Genomic DNA, 26,247 nt, shown 5'->3' on the forward strand with positions numbered 1-26,247 from the left:
TCTGACCACACAAATAAAGTAAAAAGAATTTTTTTTATTTTTTTTTTAAAGGAAAACTTACCTTGTAGCACGTTTTCAGCAAATGTCACAAAAAGGTCTGATTGCTTCCAAAGGCTTTGATCTTGCTATCACACAGCAGCTCCTGACTGAACCAAGTGACCTCGGGGAGGCTCTGAGGGAATGGGCATCACTCATCTTAGAAACAGTCTCCTCACATCAGACATGCTTTTCATACTCTGTTTACTTCCAGGCTGGACTGCATGAAGCATCAAATCTCTGCAGCTCCAGCTGATGGGATGGGAGTTTCCAGCTCCTCAAAGGTTCACAATTCTCAGTTGGGGATAGGACAGCAGGACACCTGCTCCCCGTGAGACCTGCTGAGTTGGTGGGGTGCTGCTCAGCTTCACCTCGGCTCTCTGCAGAACACCCACCACTGAAATAACAGAAAGCCAGCTAGCCAGCATGGATCACTCTCAGCGTTCAGCCAGGGAGAAAACCAGCAGAAAAAGCCTTGGCCAATATATGGGGATTTTGACTTTTCTTTCAATAGCATGAACTAAGACCCAGTAAGCATCAAGGAAAGAATGAGTTGCTTGTCCTGGCTAACCACTAAGCTTAGATAGTGGCATAGAAACTAACAAGAAAAATCATTGAAAATGCAGCATCTGTTGACATTTTCCAGCATGCACTGACCTTTCCAGTACCATTACACTCAGCTTTGCAGCACAATTACAGTTTCAGTTCCATGTATCGATAAGATCCTCATTATCTGAATTCCATCAAAATCTTTAAATTCTTGAGAGAGCAGAGAAAAACGTCTGTCTGAAACAATATTCAGTTCAGTGACATCAAAAAGACCCCAACTCAGCTGCTGGGTTGACTGTTCACACCACTGCACTGTAACCTGGGCAGGTAAGAAGGGGGAAGAGGCTGACAACTAACATGAGCATGATTCCTCATGACAGTGACAAGAGTAGGTAGCTAAAGCCACAAAATGCTATATTCAAGGACAGAGCCCAGAAAATGACCCTTGCAGTCGTAAGCTCACTTGCAAACCAGAAATCATTTCATGGTATGCGAGAAGAGTCCAAGTTAATTTCCCACTCTGACCTCAGAACCCCAGACTATCCCTTGTTTAAGTCAACTTACAAGGTTATAATGGCTACTTTTGTTTCTAGCAAACCTACAAACCTGCTTTCCTTCACTTCTCCTCTTCCACTTATTTCATATGCAAAGGTAATGCATTTTATTACAGAAATAAGGAAGATCTGCATTAAGTCATGTCTGCTTAGAACTCAGGTGACTCCCCACCAGCTGGAATCTATTATTTGATTAAAAATGTTGTTGTGCCAGCTGCCATGCAGCACGTTTCACTACTCTGATTCCAGGAGGAATTAAACCCATACTGAAAATGAAGTCTAGCATGAATCAGCCTCTTCTCAATACTAATGCATACCTGGAAAAAAAAAGCATAAAAAAACCACCACAAACGTAGCCCTTCTGGACCCCAATCTCTAAAGCAGAAGGTGTTCAGTGGGGAAGAACTTCAAATTTCACATATTATAAGGTAGTAATTTCATAAAGCAGTGTCCTAATTATACCCTTAGGCTTGTTTTTAAAGTGATCTTTCTCACCATAAAAACAAACCTAAGTCCTCTTCCAACAGAACCAGCTCTGAAGTTAAAGACAGTTGCTGAATTAAAAAAATTAAAAGCTTTTGTATCTCCCTGATACGGTGAAGTATTTACTAGTGGAGGGTAATTATTAGAGAATGTGCCCAGAGTAAAAAATAATTTATAGTTAAGTCTGTTACTGCTAATTCAGTTAGAATGAGAGACTGTATTGAGCAAAAAGCCCATTTAATTTGAGGGGGATTTCTGCCCGTTGTGGACTGCAGGAGTATATACTGTGAATAAGCACTGAAAATGTTGCTTAGCTTCTTGCAGTGCAAGAACATTAAAAGCTTTAAGGCAATCATTTGCAAAGGCATACTCACAAGGCCTCTCAATAGAAATACAGCAATGGCATATTGATAGGTCTACTTCTTACTATTCTCTTTTTCTGTTAGCTCAAAGCAAGTTGCAGACTGCAGCTTCAGTAGCTCTGAAAAAAGTCCATTGTTAGCTCTGAAGAAAGTTTACATTCAATGGATGTTGGCAACTTTCTCTGTTCAATGGAGGGTCATACAGTTAAAAAATTAAAAGGTTTTTATGACCTCAGACACGATAGTCTCTTAATATGCAGACATAAGAACATGCAGAGGTAAGGCTGAGAGCTGAAGCCCACACCCATTCCTGGTGGTACCAAGGCAGAGTGCTCAATACTTTATTTAGAAGCACTAGGTAAATATCATGTGGATATTTCACTGATTAAACTGATAAACAACAGTCACTCTAGATTCCCAAGTGGCAGTGATGCCATGTATAAAATAGCTCAAAGAGAATACAGTAGGCTTTAGTCATAGCACTGAACATAACTGAAGGGTCAAATCACTGCTGACCCAAGCTGCTGTGACTTGATGTTTGCTTGAATGGAACAGAGGCTCTGAGCAGGGCAGAGAGTGCCCAGTGTGAGCACTACAGAAAGTGCCATCGTGATGGGCTGCCCTGCTGGCAGTGTCTGCAGGGAAGTGAGCCTCTGCAGCTGGAGCCCCACAGGTACTGAACTCCTCTTCAACCCTGAACATGGATGCCCAGTTCCAACTCTCCAGAGAATCAAAAATAAATGAAATTTGTTGCATCTTAGAGATCTTCCTTTCAAATATGTTTTAATTCAGTTTGAGAAAGCTTGACCTCTTCTCATTTTGTGGGTTGAAATTATTTCCATTTCCAGACCAATTATATTACTTCCTCAATAAACAAGAAATATATTATTTAATCCACTTTTAAAGACTGAGCTTTGTGTATTTTAACTTTTCATTCTACATCCTCTTTCACACTAGTACAAAGTATCATAGGGTAGCCTGTTCCATGCTTGTTCAAGCACCAATTAGAAATGCAGTATGGGTACACATATTGACAAACACCCCATAAAGACATGAAAATAATGCTTATGCACTCCTCCTATTCACTAGCTTTCCTGGCAGCCTAAGCCAGCAACCTTAATCCACCATCATCAAACGAGTCAACTCACTGTCTTAGGCTGAAAGGTGTAGCTGGGCTGTGTATTCTATTCTCCACCTGTTAGAGGTGGGGCAGTTATCTTCTGTTAATGGGGCAGTTTTCTTTATCTCTTCCACAACCAATCCTCCCTCTGGGGAGATGTCTTCTGTGAATGGGCCATTGAGTCACTGCATGACTGATGAAGTTACATCATCCACTGGGAGATGCTCTGCCCAGGGGGAGGAGCCAAGCATTCCTACCTGGATATAATCTTGTATTTGGAACACCAGAGCAGCCTTTTCCAGGATTCCCAGAAGAGCAGCTGTCTTCTCCACTGGATTCCCAGAGGAAGACCAGACACATCTACACCACCACTGGACCTTCAGAGGAGAACTGCACCCTTCTCCAGGATCACTGCTTCAACAGAACCACACCTGCCCTCCAGGAGGGCTGCAGCCACCATTCAGAGGGACAGCTGCTAACACCCTGATCCACAGGGTTTCAGGACATATTCTGACCCTGTCAGTGATTTATTTTTGTTTGTACTATTGCATTTGTATTTTTAATTTTCCTAATAAAGAACTGGTATTTCTATTCCTATATCTTTGCCTGAGAGCCCCTTAATTTAAAAATTATTATAATTCAGAGGGAGGAGGTTTACATTTTCCATTTCAAGGAAGGCTCCTGCCTTCCTTAGCAGACACTTGTCCTTTCAAACCAAGACACTCACCATGGATACATTCCTCCTGTCTGTCATGCAAAATGGAGATACTCTCCATGCCAAAGACACAAGCTTCCAATAGTACCTGCTTCACTGAGAGAGAGAATAAAGCCTCACCCAGAAATATTACAAAGAGGATTTACTTTAGTTTCTCCTGGGTGTACTTGTATCATGATGCTTGTATACACATAAAAAAGCCATATATTGAGATTTAGGATGATTTCAGGAAGGGAGCCCTCTATAATAGAAGCATAAGTCCCAGATTTGCTAACAGAGGCATTAAAAAAATTGATTCAATGGCAATTACAATATTCCTATCCCAAATGGCAGCTAAAACTTTATCCCACCCTACACTGGCATGTATTGTGTGTAGGCCTTACATTTCAATAAAAGGAAGCAAATGCTTTTAACAGCACACTACAGAGTACACAGGAAGGCTACAGGAAGGCTATTATAACCTCAATAAATATTTTCTGACTAAATATACTATTTCAATTAACATAACCTTTATTGAAATCAAAAAAGGATATCAAATTTTAACTAAATTTTAAAAAAACTACTGAGTAGTAACAGCTGTAAGGGTTTTTATGTAAAAAAAAAGTATTTATATATTTCTACTTATAATTCAATACCACTGGTGTAAAATCCTCTGTAAATGTTGCAGGTGAGGAGGAACTTTTTGTGATTCCAGAGCAAAACCATCAAAATCTGTACGGGCTGATGCTCTCTCAAAAGGTGGGGTAACACACAGAGCCCATGACTCTGCCAAACATGTGATTGAATGTGGCAAAGCTCATATTGCCCTGAAAACACAGCTCCTGGTGCCTGCAGTACTGCCTCAGCCCAGGCACACACCCTGCCCTCACAGGAAAGCTGCTGGTCTACACAGTGGTGCAGGGGAAGGCTCTATATTACTAATTTTCTGAGTATTGCCAGCCCATAGGACTGTGCCCCCTTTCTTCCATAATCTGCAAGACAAAAAGTCCTCACCACAGGAGACCTGGGAAAGTGTGAGGATTAAACTTGTAACATAGGTTCTGGCAAAGAGCTCCTATGGGTGCCTGGGAAAATACTGACTAAAAGTCCCATCCATACTCAAACCTCCATTTCCCAAGCTCCTGATGGGCAGCAGTGCTGAACATATACCTGCAAATGGAAGCTACAAGAGATCTGAAATACTAAAGGAATACCACAAGCCCTTCTTTTCCTAAAGAAAAAAAAAAAAAGGGGGTTTGTATTTCAGCTCAGGTATTTTATAATTATTAGACATCTTTAAGAACATCCCTTATTAAGGACATATGCCATCATTTTTCACCTTTACCATGTGATATTTGTTTTCCTCACACAGTGCTATAAAAAACTTTGTGGCAGTTGTGAGGCACTGAGCCATCACAGTTACATTCTCTTCACTGTGTTATGGTCACTCGGAATCATGGAATGATAGAATGGCCTGGGTTGGAAGGGACCTTAAAGATTATCTAGTTCCAACCCTCTGCAATGGGCAGGGACACCTTTCACTCCACCAGGCTGCTCAGAGCCCCATCCAAAATGGCCTTGGACACTTCCAGGGATGGGGCATCCACAGTTTCTCTGGGCAACCTGTTTCAGTGTCTCACACCCACAGCAACAGATTTTTTCTTGATATCTAATCTAAACCTACTCTTTTCCAGGTTGCAGCCATTCCCCTTTGTCCTGCCACTACATGCTCTTGTAAAAAAATCCCTCTGCATCTTTTTTGCAGGCTCCCTTAAGGTACTGGAAGGCCACAATTAAGTCACCCTGAAGCCTTCTCTTTTCCAGGCTGAACAATCCCAATTCTCTCAGCTTCTCCTCCCAGGAAAGGTGCTTCATCTCTCTCAACAACTTGGTGGCCCTTGTGCTGGGGACCTCATCTAGCAGTCCCAGGCAGGGTAGAAGCACACTGAGGGCTGTTCTCAGTGAGAATAAAAAAAGATAATTCTTGCCTGGAAAGCCACATTTAAACATTAAAAAAAAAAAAAAGATCCAGTAAGAGGATATGGATTGTTGACAAGGAAGTAGGAGAAAACAAAGAGACTACATCAGTCAACACAAGAGGCAGTGGCTATAACACCTCACTAACCTACTTCTCTTTTTTTTTTTTTCAGGGATTATGGCAGAAGAGACTCTTAAGAAGGGATTTAAAAGGAGAAAATGAGGTTAAGTGTGTTGATGTCTGTCCACAGCTCATCCTTAACTTCAGTGTAGCAGTGAATAAAGCCTGCAGATGCTGTTTTGAATACACAGCAGGTCAGTGACAAAGCTGGTATTGCAAATGAACTGGGGGGCTGTGTGGCCAGAAGAGCTTTGGATATGAAATCAGACTGCCTCTTTCTACCATTATTATTATGAAAGAAACACATGAACACTACAGAAACACTCACAAGAAAACAAATTCCTTTTAACAGCAGATTTGAACAAGGTAAAAGTTACATAAACTGCATATGAACCATGCTGGACTGAAGGATGGCATTGCTCCATGGCCAGCAGCGTCCCTAGGGCTGGCTCCCAAACATGTCTGTCTATGTTGGTTGTTACAAGGAGTTACTATCTTCTAATTACTCCTAAAATATCTATATGTAATAGCTGGAAACTTCTGCATTCCATAACTAATTTGGTCTTTATTATAAACTGATTTATTAATGTACTTGCTATTTAATTCTGTTAAAAAATATTGAAGGTAGTATTTTTTTTTTGTCACCTCCTTAGCTCAGCCACTTCCCAAGCCAAAAGAGCAGTGGCTAAGGGGCCATTTGAGCTCAGCAGCAAACCTTGGTCTTAAAACACATTTGCCTCTCAGCAGATGGTACTCTCAACAGCAGTGCAGCCTTTTATCCAACTGACCATGAGATGGACTGGTGTTTGCCATCCTCTTAGCACGCCTCTGCAAACACCTGTTTGTTTGGTAAGACTAGGTGCTGTACCAAAGAGATGCTGTTAGGTAAATTATTGTCACATTAGGTAAATTACTGAAACAAGAAGGTAAAAGATAGAAAATGGCAGCAGACATCTTCCCACACCAGGCCTTTTTAACAGTGGTTTACGGATGAACCACCTTTCATCAAAGGTTCCAGCAAAGCATCAGAAGAAAGCAATTTTAGGAACACAACGATATCACAAAGTTAAGAAAATACTTTCTGCTGTGCTGCACTGTACTCATGCAAACCTTAACAACAAAAGGCCTGTTTAAAATGTGGACTATCTTTGATCATTTTGCTTAGTGCACTTCACCGTGTCCTTTAAAAACTAGCAATCAGCACCAGAAAAAAAGCCAGGAGGTAACATAGCAGCCAGCTATGTCTCACTGTCACTGTCACTAATGGATTGGAAAAGCACACCAGTTGGGGTCCCAGCACCCTGCTAACACCAAGGCTGGGTCCAGCCCAGTCTTTCACCCTTTGTGAGGGATTATACCAAGCAGAGCCTGGCTCAGGGAGACCAGCAGTGCTTTCCAGGCTCTGCTGGGCACAGGGAGGACGTTTCCACTGACCCCAAGGGAGATGCTCTGCTCATGGGGGCACACAGCTGCTCAGAGAGGAACTCAGTGTGTGTGTGTGTGTGTGTCAGCCTGAAACTGAACTCCACCCCACAACTGGGTCCTTACACTCAGACTGCTGCATCCTGTAAGGTTTTTATAGGACACAACTCACCATGCAATAAAATAAGCCTGCAAAACATCTTAAAGAACCATGTCCTAAGAGCAGCCCTGCACTGACTAGAGCTGGACCTTGGGCAAACAGCTCTGGTGCACAAATCCTCTGCCTGGGTGTCCTGAAGAGCTCTCCAGGCTGGTGAAGCAGAAAATGTGTGCATTCATTCATGTTTTAGTGCCTTATCTGGGGTGGGTACTCCCCTGATGTCAAAAGCCAGGAGTTATGTTCCTGACAACAGTAAGGACAGGACTAAATCAAGAAAAAAAATTCAGAGAGGCAGAGAAATTCAGATGAGCTTTTGATGAACAAACCTCATTAACTGACTGGCTATCAGCTATCCAAATAGATTAAAAGAATTATTATTACAGCTGTAGTTTACCAGTTTGGAAAAGTGACATTTAAAAGTCACTACACAACACTGTCACCTGTAATGCTATGCTGTAAATTTGTTATTTAAAACCTACTTGTAAATACACAGCGAGTCTTGCAAGTTATTGGCAGCATTCAAAAGTACTGGCAAGAGCAAATAAAAATGCATCCATTTTGGAGAAATTAGGTATTCTTATGACTTCATGTCCTCATCAGAGAGCAAGCATTAAAAATATGCCCATTGCAATGTGTACAATAGCCCAGATAAATGCTGGCTTTGCTACACTTTCTTCAGATTGAGTCAGCTGAAATGAGGTTTTCAAATCCATGAAAGACAGGCAGAGTCAAACACTGCAATGCTTTCCCAATGCCATCATATGTCAGAACACTACATGTGAAAGTTCATATATTTGATTTCCTAGCAGATACCGCTTTTCCCTCCTTGTCAAAACCGTACCATTTCCTGGGGAAAAAATACAAAATGTGCATGTTTCAGACAGTCTTACTTGTTGTGGATGGACTCAGATTATGCTGTCCCAGTTGAGTGACTTAAAATTGGATTTATTGTGATTCTTCACAATTGAAGAGGTCAAAGCCTTCCCCAGGGAAAACAACTATAAAATGTTCTGCAGACCAGTTTAAGGAGTACATGTGAACTTCTTAGCTTCACAAGGTTAATGTGTGTCTTGGTTTCACTGTAAGTAACACAACCTTCTTATTAACCACAAGAAAGACAATAATTTTCATGTCTATAGAGTAGAAATGAATTATTTTCCTACATTTTCCCTCCCTCCTCAAAATATGCAGAGCAAATTTTGAAATTCCCAATTCAATATATATCAAAGAAGAAAAAGGTTCAAAGTCAAATCCTAGAAAGTCAAGAAATGCCAGAACAAATTTAGTTCAGCTCCCTTGTGCTTATACATCAAGATGAAATATTTAATTACATGATGACATGCTATTTTTTGACTGCATTATCTGTGCTTTAAAGAACAAGAAACAAATTCCATAGTGGCCTGATTGGACCAGATGTTTAGATGTTCATTGCATTTCAAATCTAATACTCTAATTATTTATCTTATTGAGAGAGGTATAAGTCCAGATTAAAATTTTCCTAAGATTACCTGATAGTTTGATTTTTTTTCCAGTGGATAAAACATTATTGGAAATATATCTTCCACCAGCAAATACTGCTTGATAGTATGCTGTGATCTAATTTTGAATGAACAAAACCAGAACAAATCTCATTTGGCCTGATTTTTTTTTTTCAAACAGGTCTATCACAATGACTAACTCATCAAAATATTTCAAATTGCATTCTAAAAATACCAGCTATTTATTATTTTACTCTGCTGTACAGACATCAGTCTAACGCTCAATCAGAGTAAGTGGTGATGAATCATGCACATTTTAGGAATGTCTTGGCTCTCTGAACAATGTTTGGGTTCTAAATCTTTATTGATAGAAATATCTTCCTTCCAGCAGAAATTTACATACAAATGTGCAAATCAGGGCTAGAGCAGCAAGCCTGTGTTATGGCTTGTTATGGCTAAGAGGTGGCTGGGCTTGGCTAGCTGCCTTCAGTGCCTGCTTCCACCTTGGCTCGGATAATTGGAATAAAGATGAATGAAAATTTAGGCCTGCAGTTTTAATAGTAACTATTTGTTATTTAAATTTCCTGCTCCACACTAAATGATTGCAAGAATGTGTGCTCAGAATTAAAAGGCTGCTCTTTAGCACCAGCACATTGATTTCTTGGGGTCCTTGCAAAGCTTTTCACATTGTTTCTGGCCTACAGCTCTACACCCCTCTAACTGCCTGTCAGACATCATTTCTGCTTTATGAATAAATAATATGATGCCCAGGGGAAACGTTGGGCTAAGACAAAAAAATCAATATGTGTCCAGCACGTATTAGGCAGTTGTTCAGCTGAAGTCTGTCTCAAATACGCGGAGTAATTTTAATAACAAAACAAATTCCTTCTACGCTGAGCTTAAAAGAAGGCTATTAAGAAAGCACTACTACTATATCACTCTGTATGCTATTTGAAGATTAATAATACTGTTCTCTGGAAATGTGAATAAATGTTCTGATTGCAAAGTATTTGGTGATTATTTGTCTACAACTTTCAAATATTCACACTACAGAAAAATGTTAGCAAGTGATTTTTTATTCTGTTCCTCTTGGAGTGGTGCTGGTGCACATCTGTGTAGTAAAGCTGTTGCTACAACTGACTTGTTTGTTATTTTAAAAATGTCTTCCAAAATCACCTTTTTTTTTCTTTCCAGAGGACCCAGGATCAAAAGTGAAACAAAAGCAGGGTAAATTAATCATTCATGCAGCTCTGTAATGGTCTTAGTCATTCCTGCAACAAGCCTATTTTTGCAGTCAGTGCAGTTCCTGGTTCAGTCCCCCATCATGCCCAGATGCCAACCTGCCACAGGAATATTTGAATCCCTCCACTGCCTAAATAAACAGGCTTAACTCCTGTGATGGGGCAGTTCTTAAATTCCTTTGCATTACGCCCGAGAAGGGCTGGGTATGTTAATTGTACCATGCAGGAAGCAGCACTGTAGGAACCGCTGCCCACTGCTCTCCCACAGAGAGAGAACCCTTAGTGAAGGTGGCCAAGCTTGACTCCTACACTCCTTCCTTCCTTCCATGTGCCCTTCCTCACCAGGAAAGCTTGGGCAGTGCCAGGCAGCAGCACACAGCCCCTGCTGAGGGGACAGCACATCTCTCCCCTCCCAGCTCACTGATGGCCAGGGGGGCTGAAGTCTCACCCAGCCTCACCTCCTCAAAAATGTCACCTTCCCCCCATGTTCCTTGAAAATATAGATCTCATGCTGGAAAATGAGGAGATGGATAGGTTATTTTGGGACAAGCTGCCAGTGCTTCTAGGAGCCCTCATGAGAGCCACAGGCACCCCAGGTTCAGCAGCATGGCCAGACAAACAGCAAAACCAGAGAGGTAAAGACAAGCTAGCAAGCTGCAGTCAGACCATGGATGACCTCTGAGATCCCTGACTCCAAGTCACCAACATTCAGCTCATGGACATTGCTCTCCAAGGGAGTTTTTTCACCCCCCTGCTGTTATGCAAACCTTTTAGTGCAGATCCTCCCCATGGGAGCTTGCTGACAAGGCGGCTCCTCCTGCTACGCTCAGTATAATGAAAAGCACAAATTTCATGTATTTATGACCCTTTCAGGCTGAGGAGCTGCAGCTGAGTGCCCTTGCCTGGGGGTGCTTACTCCTGCAGGAGAGCCAGCCATCTGGAAGGGCAACCTAAAGGAAGCAGAGGGAAAACCTGACGTGTCAGCCAAAGAAAGCTGCAGACGTGCAGAAGCTACCAGTGATAGTGGCAGGGGTACCAAGGTATCCTGAGGCTCACACCAGCCAACATGGTGGAGCCCATTAACATCAACACTGATAGAAAATGCTTTTGCCAGCTCAAAGAAAGTGAAATGATAAAGACAAGAGGGAACTTCTAAGAACAATCAGACCAGAAGGGAGCAAATAAAAGCCCCCCAACAAATTCAACCTAAAAAAACCCCAGTAACAAACAAAAAATTCCCCACACCCCACTCCTCAAAAGCCACACAGGCAAAAAGGAGAAGCCTGAGGCTGATGCTTGTATGGATTTCTGTTGATTCCAAATACCTACAAACCCCAATCCCCATGTGCTTGGTGCAAAACAGCCAGAAAGGAAACTGAAAGCAGAATAGTAACTTCCACCACAGGCAAGCTGTCAGCTGTAAGCAGCAAACCATGTATCCTGTGCAAAATCACTCTGATGGAAGCAGCCCTTTCTTCCCTTCTCACTGCCTTTCTGTCCAGGGCCATTTCCAGGTCCCTGGCAGCGCTCCCATGTCAGCAAGCCCTCTCCCGCTGGCACCTGGCTCACACATTGTCCTTCAGCCACTGACCTTGCACCTCTGCCAGGCCAACACCAGGCCAGACAGCCCAGAGCAGAGACACTGAACATGGGCAGAGCAGTGTGATGCCCACCACAAACATGGAACAAACCAGTCCTGCATGTTCTCTGCAGGACCTAAGTCACAGGGGATGACTGCCAACAGCTCTGCTGTCCTGCTGTAGAGACCTACCCAAGAGACCCCACCCTGCTCTTCACCCCTCACCCCCCACCACAGTCTATGTGTGTTAAAAGCCACTGCTGTGCTTCTAGAAAAATGACTGTACAACAGGTATTTCTGCCATCTCCCAGGAGACAGGACCAGCTGGGCTTGGACACTTGACTCATGACCACTCAACTCGCACATTCTTACCCTTTGGATGCAATTTAAATAAATAATTAAGCTTCCTCAAACTGACACTGGCTGTAACCTCTCAGTGTTGCCTTTGAAGGCCACAGGAACCTCAGGGAGGAACCTCTCAGTGAAACACCAGAGCTGCCTGTGCTTGCAGTGCCTGCAGATGTGGTTCCTGACTGGCTGAACGAACTCCTCGGCTCAGCAACCTCCTTTATCACCTGTCACACTTGCCCTCTCCACCTCCATCTGAAGGTACTCCAGATCACAGCCATCAAGTGACCCATGGAGGGGTCACCTGGTTTTTTAACACAGCCCAAAATCTGCCAGGCTAAAGACTGACACTGTTTCACCACCCCACAGCTGGTTGAGAGAGGATCCTCTCTCACCTTCCAGCCTTGCTCCCAGCCAAACAGCTGTTTCTGGGCTGTACTGTGCATCAGAGTAGCACACCCAGATTTCTGAAAGACCCTAGAACCCAAAGAAAACTTTTTTTTTCCTCAGCTCTAAGGTTCTCAGCTTTTAACTGAAATGACAGTGCTCTGGACCTACAGTTGCCCTCAGATGGCACTGTGTTGCTGTCTAATGCTGATGGAGGATTACATGTCCTGATAATATCTGTTCACAAGTTCTGATTTCCTCTGCAAGAGTTCAGATTATGCAGGTCCATCAGACATGCTTCAGTCATCAACCCATTTTTATTGCAAACAGAATTTGCAATAACAAACAGAGAAGAGAGAGAAAACCCTCAGCTTTCAGATGTGTTTCATTTCCTGATCTGAGTATCTTTCACAGAAAATTTCTCTCTTCCATCAGAAAATGAGAGTTCAGAAGTAAAATGCTTAATCTTTGACAGATTTAAAGGCAACTGTCATAGACCTCTAGCTTCCACAAGGTAAGGCACTAGAAGCATGAGTGGTTCATTTTATTAATTTTATCTCTAAGGTATCTGTACAAGCTCATGGATTTCTATATACATTTTAAAGACAACTATTCCCAAGAAGCAATAATTTTATAAACCATATTTATGTTGTATTTATTTATGCCCCTCTCATGAGCTCAAAAGCATCTCTGTCCTACACAGAGATAACAAAAGGAGACAGAGAGGGACTCAGAGTATTCACACAAACTCATACAACCAGTCACTGTAGCTTAGAAGGCACCTGGTCAGACAAGTTGTGGTAACCAAACATGTTACCAGAGAAGTGCACTCCATTTTGCAAAAGAAAAGTTAAACCTGTCTATTGTTAAAAAAGTTAAGTTTGTCTGAACAATCCACCTTTCCTTTAGGGAAAGCTAGGAACGTGCAGCAGGTCAGTTAGCACTGTGGGGTTACCCTGAAAGATTTTGTTTGCAATACTATCAAGTGAAGACCACCTGCTTGGTGTACAGTAGCAAAGGACTGATTCCTCAGAAAGTTTCAAGGTTTTTACTGCATTAAGAAAGAGACTTGAAATCTTCCCAGTATTTCTCAACTCAGCCACAAATTGTGTGCATTACACACAACCAAGTCCAGTCCAGTCTGGAACCGTATCACTTACTAGTAACAGCCCCCCAGCAAAGGCTGGGACACTTGGAATTAAAATTAACTTCAGTCCTTGAAATTTACCTTTTGCCAGGTGCTGGGAGACATTATTGAAGAGGCAACCCAACATAAATTTGGTATGGCTCAAATCTCATCATTCCTCCAGTAAATGAGGCAAGCAGCAGCAGCTAAAGGCTGAATGTTGTTGGGCCCCATGTGGAGGTTCCAGCTCTGCTCTGCAGACTGCACACCCACACCAACTCCCTAACCACAATATCCTCTTCTGCACCCAGCACGGGGGGAGAGCTTTGTAACTTGACCATGAAATATGAACCCCCAGCAGTCTGTTTGCTTCAGCTGCTGCCCACACCCATGGTGACCTCATTGGCTATGCTTCCAAAGGCCTTTGAGATGAGCAAGTTGATGTGCAGATCTGCAGCATCTACCACAACTGCAACAGCAGAAACAGCTTTTATCAGCTTGGCAAAGTGAGCCAGGACTGTGATTTCCATGAGATGGTCATGGCTTTGCTTGACCAAACCATTTACACTGACCAAAGCCACCTTCCTGGGCAGGAAAACCTATGTCAGCACTGCAGGACACAGGATGCCTCTCACGCAGCTCCAGGAGAAAAAACAGCTGAAAGGCTGGGATGCTGAGGGGTGAGGAACAACTTTCTGAATGACCACACACAAATCCACATTCAGCAGATTTTACCTTTTAGCTGGTACTGGCACTGCTCCTTCTTAAGACACAAATACAAGAAGGGCATTTTGAAAATATATCACATCTTTGTTTTATACACACACACTGGCAATCTCACCCAGCTCACCACGGATGGTGAAGCTGTAAGCAACAGTTTCTGTAAAAGCTACTTGTAACATTGCTGCTAAACATCTTAGTGACTTAGCACTGGCACCATCATAAATTACAGGAGTCTTCAGAAAATGAGTTAAAGCCAAGCTGACCACCACAGGAAACAGAAAGCAGTTGTATAAACAATTACCTTGTAGGCTCTGTAGGGCTTGATGTTCAAGTGAGATACAGTATTGACAAATGATTCCTCCTAGGCAGAAAAAAAAAAAAATTCACACGTCCAAATTCAATTATGACACACTTTAAGAATATGAGAATATACATTACATTCTCTGGTTCATCAAGTTTAAAATCACATCCAGAGAAAAGTACTTTATGAAAAGGTTTTCTTACTATACTAAAAGTACCCAAGAGTAACTAATACAATCTTTAAATTCCTTTTTATTATTTTTATCTGTAAACTATCTTTTGGCTTTTAAAGATCTGATAAAATTAGGCTGAGAATTAGGACATTTTTATTCTTCCACCTATGCAATGTTGCCAATAACACAAATTTCATAGAACAAATCAGAATTAAAGGCTCCCATATGTAAAGTTAGGGTGGTTTGTACTTGTGCAGTGACAATATCTTCAGAGAGATTTCTGTAACTGCTTGGGTTTGATATGTAGAAACTCACTGTTATTTAGCAATTGTACTGCTTTAGTATCTAAAGAAAAAGCATCCAGGTCAGTGATGAGAGATTTACCAGAAGCAGAAAAAGGTAAAGAGGCTGCAAATTTTCCCTTGGCACCAGCCTTGGAGCACATACTTTTGTTTATGGGATAACATAAAGGGGCCATATGGTGGCAATTTGTCCTGCAATGCCTACATAACAAAAATGACTAACTTTGCACTTTGTTTTTTCCCCATTGCTTACATGAAAAATTAACTAACTTGGTTTGTAAATTGACTTAGCTAGAGGAATGTTAAATGTCCTCCCTGGACATTAATTTCAGATTTAAAGGATCTTATACTGTTTACTTTGTAGCAGGTTAGCTCACTAGAGTATTTAAGACAGGTTTAAACCAAAATTAGAGCAATAAATAAATTAAGCTCTGAAATAGTAACCTGTAAGATTAGGAAATATAATTAACACCAAAGTAAAGGGAAATAGATACAAAATAGACTATCTCTGAAGAAATATGCCATTTCTTCTACACCGTTAATTTTCAGAGGAGACTCAAGTTACTAAAGCAGCTTAAGAAACCAGAGATACTGTCAGGCTATCTGCTTGTTCAGACCACAGAAGGATATATTGACTCAATTACTTTCTTTTGATGTAAATCCAAATTAAAATTGGTATAAGAACATATTACAACTCAAATTTTGTGCAAAAAGAATTTTTTTTTTAATTACCCGGTTGTTTTGCTCATTCATACCCATGTGAGTGTGTCCCACATCCCCCCACTGCACTAGTGTGCTCAACTAAAAATAAAGCAGTGCATGCTCCAGGAGAACTGTTGCTTAGCTACATTCTCAATTATCACAATGCTGGCCTTACCCATTCAGTGACAAGGTCAAAGCAATTGTTTCTTTACTTTAATGATGAAGTATCCTGTTTATAAAAAATCTTATCTGTTTCCTACTTGGTAAAATATTGCACATTTCAGTCAGTCATTGCTGGCAAGTCCCCCAGAAAGACACAGTGTGAAAACATAACTGGTAGTGTTCATGTTAGCCCTTAACAGAGTGGGGTTTTTTTCTCTCCCCAACCCCACCCTGAACATCAACTACCTCACACTGACACACAGGCAACCAATTACACCAACATTTGTTTTCCTTCTCTGCTGTGTCCAGGCAAATATGGCAGAAATGCAGTAGATCTATATTGTATATTTATTCTTATTCTTCCCCCCCATCCAATAACAAGGATAAGTAAAGTGACAATTTTTAATTAGCCTGTACCTAGAGTCGGTGCTGTGCGAAAGCTAAAGAAAAGAAGGATTTTCCCCATCACTTGTAAACACAAGAACTTTTTGCTTTTTCTTTGCCTTTGAGGGCAGCTGTTTAGCTGCAAGGACTGCAATTCTCCCATGGCTAGTCCAGGCTGCTGAATATTTCATAGCCCCTGAGAAATGCAGCTGTAATCAACTCACAAATAATGAAATGGGCAGCAATAATAGAGCAGAGGTAAAGTGCACCATTAGAGAGCATCAGTGCTTTGACTGCTGCTGCTGCAGTCTTGCTGTACCAATTTATCAGGTTATTTGATAAAATAATAATGCTATCAACTATGAAACAAAAATTAATGTTTTGCCAAAAAAAAACCCATCCAAACCCAACAAGTGTCTCAGGTGGCCAACATGAATAGCAAACAGAAAAAAGTCAGAAAGCATGTCAAAAGGAGTCACATTCAAGACTGAAACTCTATTAGATGTATTAATCAATGCCAATTACACACAGCCACATTCAGGTATTAATAGAAAAGTTACTTAATTCAGGAAAAGCTTCATAAATATTAAAATAAAACAGCAAAAACACCTTGGAAGTAATAAACATGTTCATTTAATAATATCCTGCAGAATAACCCATCTGTTGTCTTAAATTCTTTGTAACAGGATCTTGAGGTTTGACATTCAGAATCTCAACCACCTCTCTAGGAAGCCTGTTCCAGTCCTTGACCACCCTCCTGGTAAAGAAATGCTTCCTATTTTCTACTCTGATCCTCCCTTGACACAGCTTTGAACCATTTCCCATGCACCCCATAACTGAATACCAGGTAGAAGGAACCACAACCCCTTTTCCACTTCCCCTGCTCAGGAAGTTGTAGGGAGCAGTGAGGTTGCCCCAAAGCCTCCTTTTCTCCCAAACTAGACAAACCCAAAGTCCTTAGCTGCTCCTCACTGGACATTGAAAGCTGTATTTCAAGTGACTCTGTGATATGCAACTGTGGGGAAAAGCAGCTGAGAACCAAGCAGAGGCTCAAGAATAAACACAGCGCTCCAGTCTTGCCCAAGTTGGAGGCAATTCACAGAAGTCTGTCTGTGCCTCTGTTAGTTAACAGCTGATACCCACCAGAATATGTTGAATGCTATTCCTAGAAGTTAAAGGGAGGTCTGGATGCAGGACTGTTGGCAAGTTCACATACAACACATTGCAAAGAGAAGTCTTGACAGAAACATGAAGTTGCACAAACACCTGTGCAAGCAGAAATCTAACAGCAGTGGGAAATAGAAATTGCTACATGCTTTGAGAAAGAATCTCTGTGCAGGAAGATTTCAATTTGTGTCAGTCTAATCATATTTTACATGTAATTCATAGGAACTCAAGGAATCTAAGCAGATTGTGAAAGAAGTCAAAGTGAAAAACACACCCTCTTCCTTCAGTGTCTTTGTACTTGTTATGTTCTCTACAAGGATATGCTGTATTTTTATTTCTTTCCTCACCAGCAATAGATACAGGTTTAATACTGCCAGAGAAAATGTGGTGTACACATGTTCAGTGCAGCAGCAGGAAATGAGCTCTAACATTCCAGAAACACATCACCTGTCACTCTGAAAGAAAATGGTGTCTCAGGGTGATACTGAACTGGAGTAATTCCCATGCTTTGATAATTAAAGTACTCCTCCTAATGTTATCTTCCATCTGCTGGAGAAGAGATCACACAGATAGACCTTCCAGCCACACAGAGTCCCCAAAAATTCTCTTCAACGATCAGAAAGCTCAGACATAACTAAGATTTCTTCATTCATATTCTCCTACACTCCCTCCTACAAATACCCAAAGATAAATTACTCAGACAAACTCCAATTTGGACTTTAAATGTCACAGGCAAATCTTATGTAGCGCATTTCTTCTTTCACTTTTTTCCCTGGGATGAAAGAATTATTATTAACTCCCTGGGGATCATGTCTTCACTCTCCTGTGAAAAAGCACATGATAGACAGAGACAGACCTTGAACAATATAAGGCTGGTAGAGCTGCTCTACAAGTTTATCTATTAAAAATTCAAATATCTGTTTCAACAGCTGTGTATTTTCTGTCATATCACTAATCCTCTTCCAGATATCAGCATCCCAGTCTAGCCCTTCTATAAAACAGCGAGACTGTGCTGATACAGGCTGCTGTAATTGGAAGGATGATTAGGAGATACAAACAGACATGCAATTCTAGCATCAAGGGACTCACAGACCATGCCCAACTCCTAAGAGGAGCACTCACTCTCACACTTCCAAAGCAGCAAGGCAGGCAGCAGTTACTGCTCATGTGCTGCCTCCTCCTTGGGCAACTCACTCTACTGGGAGCCTTGGAAAATTTGAAGCATCATATTAACTCTTTCCAAAACTCTGTATTTGCCAATATATTGTGAAAAGGACTTTGAAGACATTCAAACTCCAACTGGCATTTTGTGATGATAACTATAGGAGGTGAGGCTAGCAGTGGTGCTTCCTGTTACAGCTGCTGGCCACTTTCCCCTTTCTTGATAATTTTCAATTGTTAAAAAATGTGGCTTCATGCTAAATGAAGTTTTGGGTATCTCCACTAAAACAATGCCTATGTTTCTGAAAAAAAAGCCAAAGAAAAGCACTTTTCCCTGCACAAATTAAAAGGTCTTTTTGTTTGAGAAGCTCAAGTATCTCTACTCTGAAGAAAGGACTTGAGAAGACCCAGAAAAAAGCTTTATGTCAGAGAGATGCTTTTTACTGCCTTCTGAGATAGATGTACTCCTGTGAGAACAGGAACAAGAGTGAGGAAATTGGAGAAAAGTAAGGAAAAAGGGAGAAAACTGGGATTGAGAGATGTGTTGGCAAGATGATGGATAAGAACAGGCAAGGAAGTTTGGCTGGGGAGCCGGGGAGAAAAGCAGGAAGAAAGAAGGCACGGGAGTAAGGAGGAAAGATGGTGAGAGTCAGTCAATCTAGGCAAAATCCAAGGAGGAAAAAATGGGTGAAAAAGGAGAGTGAAATCAGGAGTTACTTGGAGGAGAACAGGGTGAGCTGAGACCCGTCCAACACGCAGCTGGTACAAGGGGAGGCTGGCACTGGCTGGGCAGAGACAGGACACAGGGGTAGGGAGGCAGCAGCACAGACCTGGGAGCCTGGATGGGAGACTGGCAGCAATGGGGCATCAAGTGAATGGCAGGAAAGTAACTGAAGTCCTTTGGGACAAAAAGAAAAATATACAACAGATTGTTAAGATGGGAACAGTGGCTGCAAGGAGAAATACACTTAGGAGAGCTGTAAGTGTGAGGAAAACATTCGAGAATAAGAAAAAAAGACAATAAAAGACACAGAAGCAACACAGAAGTAGAAAACAAACACAAAAGCAACACAGAAGTAGAAAGCAAACAGGTCTAAGTCAAAAGCAGGAGGTCAGAAGAGACCATCTTTAGGCAGAACTAGACAAAAGAGTCTGTATCACAAAAGCATATTCCTCTCCAGAGCCAGGACCATGACTGAGTGCAGCAATCCAGCCACAGTAACACATTCATTTTAGGGACAACCAGGCTAGAACAATTTTTTTCTTTACCTAATTTCTCATCTCTGCTGGTACCAATGGCACAAAGCAGTAGAGCAACAAAAGAAACAGACATTACAGGATAGTTCTTTAAAATGTGAAATGGTAACACTCTGTCCCTGTTAAAGATGTGACACCATTCTACATGAGTTATGGATTTAGTTCAAACTGACTTCTTCAAACATGCCAATGGCTCAAGGGTCTGCCACAGGGCCCTGACTGTCCTTGGAAAACCAGACTGGCCTGCCCTGTGATCTCTCCTACCCAGGGTCAGCAGGAGGCTGTGAGGAGCCAGCTACAGCTCAGCAGGGCACTGACACTTCCCATCCTCTGAAGTGCCTCCAGCATAGCTAATGCTTTCCAAGTACTACCACAGGGTTGGAAAAAAAAAAGCCCTTAGCTCCTGCTAGACAGGACAAGGACACAGCTGGCAAACTGCATGAGATGGGTGCCAGGATCTTTTTGGTGCTTGTGATGGTAGGAAAAAGACACCGACCAGTTTCACTGATCTGGTACTGGCCCAGTGGTCTAAGTGTGCCCTTAATTATTACAACTGGTAGGCACACAACCACCCCCTTGTGCTGTAGTCTTTGTCCTTTTTAATACACAGAACTGATGTGTAGAGCTCTGGAAAAAATGATGGTGACATTTATTTCTTTATTGAAAGAGCCTTGCCTCTTACTCCTAGCACTGGTCAGTATAACACACCATTAACAGCAGTATCTAACTGATGGGTTATTCAGAATAAATCAGGATAAGCTTACAAAAGCTTTCTCCCAGAATTTCTCCCCTTTTCCTGCAGAGTACACATCAGCTCCACACACCATCATGTGATCTGGTTCACAGCCCCTGAGCAAACAGGCAAGGTTCCTGTCCTGTATCTCCAGAAACCTTTCTGTAGCAACATCCCAGTAAATTCACACCACCTGGGACTGCACAGCTTACTTCTGAAACAAAGACACCAACTTCAAAAGAGCCAGTGATTTAGACATGTTTTATATTAACTGAGGATTAGATGATTTCCTGCAGATTTAGAAATACTGTTGCTGCCTCTTATACCATTTACTGTTATTTTTTCCTTTGCCCAAAGGTTATCTGCTACCTCAGACTGCTCCTTTGCTTACACACTCCCAATGCAATATAATAAATATGAAAGACTAAAGGTCTCCATGTTCTTCTGTAATAATCCACCATGCTGACTGAATTTTAGAAGAAAATACTGGACAGAACTCTCTTTATCCCAGAGTGATTCGTGTGCTGCAAATCATTCCTTTGAAAGTGAGATACAGCAAGAGGCAACTAATAGAGCAGCTGGTGGCAAAACACCCAAAGTTCTCCCTTCCCCATCACTCTAGACCCAGCTGCAAGGCACCAAGGGTATGTGATATATTTAAGAATAGTGCCCACACACAGTTTTCTTTCCTGTGCTCCTAAAGGCCCAGCACAGAGCAGTGCTAAGCTGCCTGTGGAACAGACAGCACAGCAGATCACTGTCACATGCTGGGATCTTAGGAGACTTGCCTTTAATCAGGCAGCACAGTCCAGAGCCAGTGGAAAAAAGGCACCAGTAAGAAAATACCCTGCATCTCAGGCCCAGAGATGCAGCAAGCTCTCCCTGGCTTCAGGGAATCTGTGGACAAGGCTGCAAAGGTAGCAATTTAAAACAGCAAAATGGGACAGTAAGAGCATTTACCTTTTATCTAAACATGATTCATGAGGCTGCCCTGCAAAGTGACAGACAACAACAAAGCAGTTCATCTACTATTGATAACCCAGCATTCCTAAGCCATCAATAGCCATTTGAGTACTCCCAAAGTAAATTTAGCTTCATCTTCATTACTTTCTGTATTGAAAGACTGAGGACATATTCATGGATGTTTACACAGTGGCAGGAGAGCACAGTATTCTATGTTTTATTACACTGCCACAGCAGAATCTCATTCAGACACTGCTAGCATATAATTTCTGTCTCTCTCAAAGCTGGAAGGCAATCATTAGCATGTTGAATCTGGCAAGTTCCTATTATCTATCTGGTAATTAGAGAAAGATGGAGAAGCCTTCAAAAAATACCCTCCAACTTCTGCATTTACCACACACCTGATCAAAATACCATCCCCATTACCTAAATTAACAGGTACTTCCCTTAAACAATTATTCAGAACACATTAATATTAAAAAGCATGAAAAAAATTATTAGAGGCCATACAGACTATTAATTTACCCTCCCTTCCAATTTCAAAAATATAAAACTATGCAATGACAACCTGAATGCAAAACACCTTACTGAAGGTGATGGCAAGGTAGGCTACCTGGTCACTTGTCAGGCATTATGAACACTACAGCACAGCTCTAGGTTTCCAAAACATCTATACCATTACTCCATGCTATTCACACTGTGGCAGTGAAAATATGCTAAATACACACTCAAAGATAATCCCATCCTCGAGAGACTGCTGTAGAAAAGGGCAGAAGGATGAGAGACAAGGCAGTGGGTGAGGCCATACATATGCATACATATACAAAGTAATTGGGAAAGTGCTGTGTCTCATTATCTCAGTTATTCATGCTTCAGGTAGAGGGGAAAGAGGGGGTGCCAGGAAGAATACAGAAGCTGGGACAAGATTGGTACAGAAGGAGCTGGAAGAACAGAAAGGAATCAAAGCAAGGAAAGTGAGGCAAGGGAAACAAGACCGTGAGACCATGAATGAAGAGAGTCAGCCAAACCAGTGATTAGGGGTAGAAAACACCAAACAAGTGGGGGACAGTCTGCACAGGGAGCAGAGGACTGCAGGAAAAATCTGTGAGATGCTTTGGTTGCTTTATTCTCAGGCAGAGGCTTCACACAGTCTGGCACCTCAGAGGCTGCAGCAAGCCCATGTCACAGCCTGAATGACACCAACCAAAGCAGCAGAGCTCCTTATCTCCCTGGCTTATGCACCATTCCAATCACACTGCTTGTCCCAGCCCTGGGCAGGCTGTCCCCACAGGGCAGGGCAGGGCAGGGGGGGCAGCTTCCTGGCTCAGGACCAGCACAGATAACCAGGGTGTCCCCAGGGAGCCCCCCAGCTCTTGTCCCAGCCCCTGCCTGAGCTGCAGCATGACCAACCCCCATCCCAATGCTTGCTTCTTGTTTTTTGCAAAGAAGCCTCACGATCAGGAAATGCTACGAAGGCTGCAGCAAAAGTGTGTCAGTACGTGCATTCCCAAAACTACAACAGCAAACAAATACATTCAATTACCAAGATAGACACTGGCCCAATTCAAGGGGATTGGTACATCCATTACAGGAAGATGCTGGAGCTGCAGCCTGATCACATTTACATGAAGAAATCACTTTATGCAAATCTCTCATCCACGGGTGAAGGCTGTACAGGAGAGGAGAAACAGCACTGTAACAGAGATTCAGGATGCATGGCAGATAGGCAATTTAAGGTAAATCACACAGTTCAGTTATACAAGACATATGACCTGGGGAGAAAGTGTGTGGCTTCAAAGTCATAAATTATTTACAAATAATACAGCCTTCTCATGAAATATCCAGAAGGCCAAGCACCTATTTTTCACATTATTTTTCTGCACTTTCACAAATCACAGAGAAACTGAAGATGAATATCTTATCAAGAATGAGCTAGGTTTGGGGGAGGATGGACTTAGAGTGTGGAGTTAGTCAGGGGCTTGCAGGCAGGACAAGAAGAACAGAAGGCAGCAGGGCTGCTGTGCTCACCTGCCCGGAAGGGAAGCATCAGAAGTCAAAAGGAGGGAGCTGGAGTGGGCTGAGGAAAGGAATTGTCCACCTGGTTACCCACAGCCTCCCAGGACTGCCACTGCCAGCCTGTTCAAAATCACAACCTAATCAAATATTTCAGGGTTTTAAAAATGAAATCCATTGCTCATATTCACAGCTGCAGCATCCGCATGTGTGGTGTGTTTTCTGCCAGCAGTGATGCCTCTTCAGAGGATTGGCCTTGCTCTGAACAACACATGGTCACACCTCTATATTCAATTTTCAATTCTCCAGCTTTCTTCAGCATTTCTGTTGTGAGACCTCAGCAGTTTGGCACCTTCTCATCTTTGTTACCCAACACAACACCTGCCCAAATTCTCCTGCAATGACCAATTCAACTGAGTTATTTTTTCTGATGTCCTGCCTGGTGACCCTGCTTGCCTTCCAGTGCTCTTACAGGTATCAACCTTTTCATAGATCTATACACAGTTCATCATTTTCTTTTATGTTGCTAACTCTTTACTCTTCAAAGTCTTTTTCAGATCTTCATGCTCAGCTTGCATCCAATTCAACACAGTCTGGCAGGGTTTTTTTTTTGCTGGAATCATTAGGGGCAGATACCCATCTGCTCGAGGATATTTCTGTAGTCCAAGTAACTCCTAACATTTGTGCTTTCAGCAGACCACTGTTTCTGCTTGCTTACATACACATGCCTTAAGTGACTTTTACAATGTGTTTAAGCAGCTTCCCATGCTGAGCCTGAGGATACTAATTTTCTCTCTTCTGACTTTCTCCTGTTTTCAACTGATCTGCTGTTACTTGTGTGTGGGACAAGTACTTCAGTGTATAAAAAGCTCTGGAGGTTAAAAGATACGTTTTTACACACTAATTCAGAATTTTTCTGAAACTCTTCAAAGTCTTGAAGTGCATTTTGTTTGTAGTACAGGTTTGCCTAAATACAACAGCAGTGTTATTCTTGAGGTCACTGCTTGAGTCACATGTGCAGCCACATAAGGCAAATAAAATATACAACAGAAAAAAAAAACCAATTTATTTTCTTACTAGCTACATATATTAGCAGGTCTTACTTGTATCAATTGGTTGCAATAAAAAGACACAAATACCAAAATATTTCTTCTCAGCTTTAGGACTGCAACATTTTTACATGACCAAAACTAAAAACAAATGTACCTCTTGTATAATAAAGGGCAAATGTAGCACCAAGTGTCACTTCATCCATGCAGCTATCTCTCTGCACCACGGGTTCATATATATATATATATATATATTCCCCCCAAAGCCACCACAGGGCATAAAATGCAAATTAAAAAGTAACATGAAATCTACATTTTCAGTTATCATGGAAATCTACTCAGTAGTTATTGCTCATATACACCTATGCCTGTCAACATTTGCAACCTTGTGGTTAACAAAAACGTCTGTTTCTGAACATTCCTAAGTATTTTTAAATCAACTGAAATACCTGGTATGAACTCCAATCCTCCCAAGCACTTTTCTCCCCATAAGACACACTTTAGGTACCAAAGCCAAAGAACAAAATCTCCTTTCTGGAGGAAGGGATATTTCTCTTGGCTAAACTTGTTCCTACCTAAGTCTACATCCACTTCCTAGGTTCAGATGTAAGAAGAAGAAGTTGTCACACATTTGCAGCTCACTGAGATCTCAGCCACTCTGTCACTCATGCAGCTGTTTCTCTTTTGAAGTCTTTGCTATTGCAAGTATATTCAAATCCTAAATAGTACGTAAGCTCTTGAGAATGCCTTTAATTGAGGAAGACCTATGTAAAGGCTGGGATTTCATACTATCCTAAGATACTAAGGCTCCTTCTCCTTTGGGAGAACCACATGGCTTATCATAAGACTGCTCCTCTTTTGCCTCAAAAAACTATTCCTGAGCTGGAAAGGCCACCACGGTCTCCAAGGATTGCATTAGGGCAATAATATTTACACTGAGAAGGCAGCACGTGTATGTCTAAGATCAGCCTCTCGGCAAATTTTAAAAACCACGAATACAAAGTAAATTTATATGCAAAATACTTCAGTCCCAGTTTTTCAAACAGAGAATCAGGAGATAAAGACAATTTGAACATCACCAGTCCAAGGGTAACACTGCAGTTGCTATCCTGTTGATGAAGATTAAAGCTATGCCTGTAATTGATACAAAATCAGCTTGCAAGGCAAGGAGAGGAGGCTGAGGTCACTGATAAGAGCTCCACTCCTCCCATGTGCATCAAAAGCAGCACATTTGGTGGGGTTCCTTTCCAGGGGTGATAACTCACCAGGAGGAGGGAACAAGCAGTGGCACACCTAACCACTGTGGTTTACAAAAGGCTTGTGTTGATAAAAGTCTCCTGCCTTGAGTCCTGGGTATGACACTGCTAAAGGGCCTATTAATGACAGCTAACCTCAGCATCTCAGCTGCTGTGCTGTGGAGGCACACAGAACATAATGCCAGCTACAAATTGCTTGAAAACAGTTAGTAAGCAACAGGCTTTAAAGGAAAGGATATACTTCAAAAAAGCAAGACAAGGGGTT

General features: G+C 41.9%; 1 protein-coding gene across 1 annotated transcript in view; it reads right to left on the reverse strand.

Moving 5' to 3' along the window:
- Nucleotides 1–26,247, reverse strand: part of PAG1 (phosphoprotein membrane anchor with glycosphingolipid microdomains 1) — a 104,115-nt gene that overhangs the window by 65,460 nt on the left and 12,408 nt on the right. Inside the window, exon 2 of the mRNA XM_066564202.1 lies at nucleotides 14,662–14,721. The gene's annotated coding sequence lies outside the window, so the exon portion shown is untranslated. The remainder of the gene's footprint in view (nucleotides 1–14,661; nucleotides 14,722–26,247) is intronic.

This window comes from Molothrus aeneus, chromosome 1 (assembly GCF_037042795.1).
Source record: "Molothrus aeneus isolate 106 chromosome 1, BPBGC_Maene_1.0, whole genome shotgun sequence".
In the NCBI taxonomy this organism is placed as follows: Eukaryota; Metazoa; Chordata; class Aves; order Passeriformes; family Icteridae; genus Molothrus; species Molothrus aeneus.